General features: G+C 41.8%; 1 pseudogene across 1 annotated transcript; it reads left to right on the forward strand.

Moving 5' to 3' along the window:
* Positions 1–285: 285 nt before the first annotated feature.
* Positions 286–1200, forward strand: LOC108302653 (annotated as a pseudogene). Its single transcript, XR_001824442.2, has one exon. The product of XR_001824442.2 is annotated as a 40S ribosomal protein S2-like (transcript).
* Positions 1201–3510: the final 2310 nt, after the last annotated feature.

Here is a 3510-nt window from a genome sequence, read left to right on the forward strand (position 1 = left end):
TTAGTAGAGACGGGGTTTCACCATGTTGACCAGGATGGTCTCGATCTCTTGACCTCGTGATCCACCCGCCTCGGCCTCCCAAAGTGCTGGGATTACAGGCTTGAGCCACCGCGCCCGGCGCAAAGTGAGAGAAATTTTTATCTTTCTTTTCAAGCTTTTTTAATGAATCCTTTTTTTATGATAAATCTTCCCTTGATATTAGACAAAAGGCCAAGAAGCTTTATTTAGAAGACAAACCATAATATCTGAATCTAGAAACAATAATGACCTTCTTCTCCAATAAAACACCAAATGGCGGATGACGCCGGTGCAGCGGGGGTGGGGGGGCCTGGAGGCCCCGGGGTCCCTGGGATGGGGAACAGCGGTGGCTTCCAGGGAGGTTTCGGCAGTAGTATCCGCGGCCGGGGTCGCGACCGCGGGGCTCGCAGAGGCAAAGCCGAGGATAAGGAGTGTATGCCTGTCACCAAGTTGGGCCGCCTGGTCAAAGACATGAAGATTAAATCTCTGGAGGAGATCTATCTCTTCTCTCTGCCCATCAAGGAATCTGAGATCATTGACTTTTTCCTGGTGCCTCTCTCAGGATGAGGTTTTGAAGATCATGCCGGTGCAGAAGCAGACCCATGCTGGCCAGCGCACCAGGTTCAAGGCGTTTGTTGCTATTGGGGACTACAATGGTCACGTCGGTCTGGGTGTTAAGTGTTCCAAGGAGGTGGCCATTGCCATCCGTGGGTCCATCATCCTGGCCAAGCTCTCCATTGTCCCCGTGCGCAGAGGCTACTGGGGGAACAAGATCCGCAAGCCCCATACCGTCCTTTGCAAGGTGACAGGCCGCTATGGCTCTGTGCTGGTGCGCCTCATCCCTGCACCCAGGGCACTGGCATTGTCTCAGTACCTGTGCCCAAGAAGCTGCTTATGATGGCTGGTATCGATGACTGCTACACCTCAGCTAGGGGCTGCACTGCCACCTTGGGCAACTTTGCCAAGGCCACGTTTGATGCCATCTCTAAGACTTACAGCTACCTGACCCCCGATCTGTGGAAGGAGACTGTATTCACCAAGTCTCCCTATCAGGAATTCACGGACCACCTCATCAAGACCCACACCAGAGTCTCTGTGCAGAGGACCCAAGCTCCAGCTGTGGCTACAACATAGGGTTTTTATACAAGAAAAATAAAGTGAATTAACATTGCAAAAAAAAAACAATAAGCACAATCATTCTTTCTTTATATTTTTTTCTTAATGTCTAATCATTTGTGTGGATGCAAGTCCTAACAGCCTCATTTTAAGCATGAGTGTCAGTGTTTGCCAGGGAAGTTTCATGCGTTTCCATTTTGATTTTATAAGGAGTTGAGTTAATGGACTCATTTACTTTACATTTCAGGACGTATGCATTAGAAACATCTTCCCTAAGTTCATTTGTCCTCTTGTGCCAAGGATGGTGATGTTCCACATGTCTGTGGACCTTGCCTTTTGTAGGTATCCTCAGAGATAGAGACCATTTTTAACGATGACACACATTTGGTTATATATGTCAAGGTAAATTCGCTTTAAAATTCTCAATCTTTTATAACAATACCTCATATATATGACGTAAGCATGATGAGACACAGATTCAGTATCTTATGAGATAGTTTTATTCTATAATAGGTTCTCATGCATGTTATCAAATGATCACAGTAAAGATGTATGCATTTAAGAACCATTTTTCTGTGCAATAGAATTCAGGCACTATAGGAATCCTAGCTACTCTGAAGGCTGAGGCAGGAGAATCGCTTGAATCCAGGAGGTGGAGGTTGCAGTGAGCAGAGATCGCACCACTACACTCCAGCCTGGGAGACACAGCAATACTCTACCTTAAAATAAAATATAAAATAAAGCTACCACCTTTTGGAAAGGAGATTTTGTCTGATACGTAGCTTTATTTCTTCACTTAAGATAATAAAACTGTTTTGAAATTGTTCATTCTATCGCGATGGGACAAGGGAGAAATAAAGCAACATGACTGTGGAAATTTCCCTCAATAAAATGAACAAAGCATCCATGGAAATGGTAACTTGCTCCAGAGAGGTCTTTGGGTTATGCCCTTTCTTTGCCAGTATCAAAATCTATATATTTCACTTCACCCATTGCCAAAAAAAAAGTGGGGGGAAGGAAATAAGAGGCCACAAAAAATGAAAAATTGAAGATGAAATATACATACATGTAAAATCTCATTGGATGAAACATACATAAATGGGGGAAACGTCATTTTAATTACTACCTTGTGAATACAAAAGTCTTTGACTCAATACTAATGATCTTGATACTGGCACTGAACCATAACTAATGTCAAAAAATTGCAAAAATTCAAAGAACATCACCCATAATATCAATGTGTCCTAAATCAAGGTCATTCTCTATTAACGAGGATTTTATCCACTTACATAATTTATGTGTAAATGAAGAATATGGATGCTTTATGTTTCTGAAGGAAAGAAACTTTTACCAATTCCAAGTTTCTGATCCCAGGCAGTGGTTTTATTAATATAATACCAGATGATATCATATTACCAAAAAAAATCTCTTGAGAGTGACTTGAGACCTGCACCTCTCTCTAAGAAAAGCCAACTACTCCTTTTCACACTTCCTCCTGAGCTGGATAAAAATTATCCATCTCCAATTTATCAGCAAATACATTATAGTTCTGGAACCAAAAGTAAAAGAGGCTTTTCCTTAAATTGGCAGCTCTCAGGGCACTGGTCTTTTCTAAATTTTCTTTTAGAAAATTTAGCCCCCATTTCCTTTCTGTGGATCCATTTGAAGATTTTATCTGAAGAAGCAGTCTACTTGCTGTTATCTCGTCCTCTTTACCTTGGGTTATAGGGTCAGTTTTCTATTTTCAATTCAGTGGAAATATGTGTCTTTCAACCCAGTGTCAAGATACTCAGATGGGGTCATGGGAAAGGGTTGAGTGGAGTCACCTAGACTGATGCTGTAGAACTTCAGACACGTTTTCAGAAAAGATGGCTTTGAATGTTAGGTAGGCTAGACTTGTGAATTGAGTGAACAAGCCTCCCTCAACTTCTGCTGTCATTTCATCTGGTTTTTTTAAAGATCCACTGCAAAACTGCCAGAGCTTTAACAGCTAATCGACATTAACAGCAAGTGTGAGGGAGTCAAAAGACCATTTATTAAATCACTAAGATCAAAGAAATGTAAGCTTGATGTGCTGAGGTGCCTACTGTACGACAGGCACACACAATCTCACCGGTTAATTTCTCACTATAACCCTATAATTTTTTTTAAAAAGTATTTGTTCCTATTATATAGATGAGAAAACTGAAGCTCAGAAATGGTGTAAAACTTACCCAAAGTCACCAAGCTTCCAAGTAAGCGGCAGAGATGGGGTGAAAATTTTGTTTTGTTTGTCGTCAGGTTCCCTGCTTTTTTACAATCTACCTAAGAAGGGATGATATTCCAGCACATGAAGTTCTGTGTTCTCACTGGGAGGTCAGATAATAAAGAAATCAC

The sequence above is a fragment of the Cebus imitator genome, unplaced genomic scaffold (assembly GCF_001604975.1).
Source record: "Cebus imitator isolate Cc_AM_T3 unplaced genomic scaffold, Cebus_imitator-1.0 Scaffold42, whole genome shotgun sequence".
Taxonomy (NCBI): Eukaryota; Metazoa; Chordata; class Mammalia; order Primates; family Cebidae; genus Cebus; species Cebus imitator.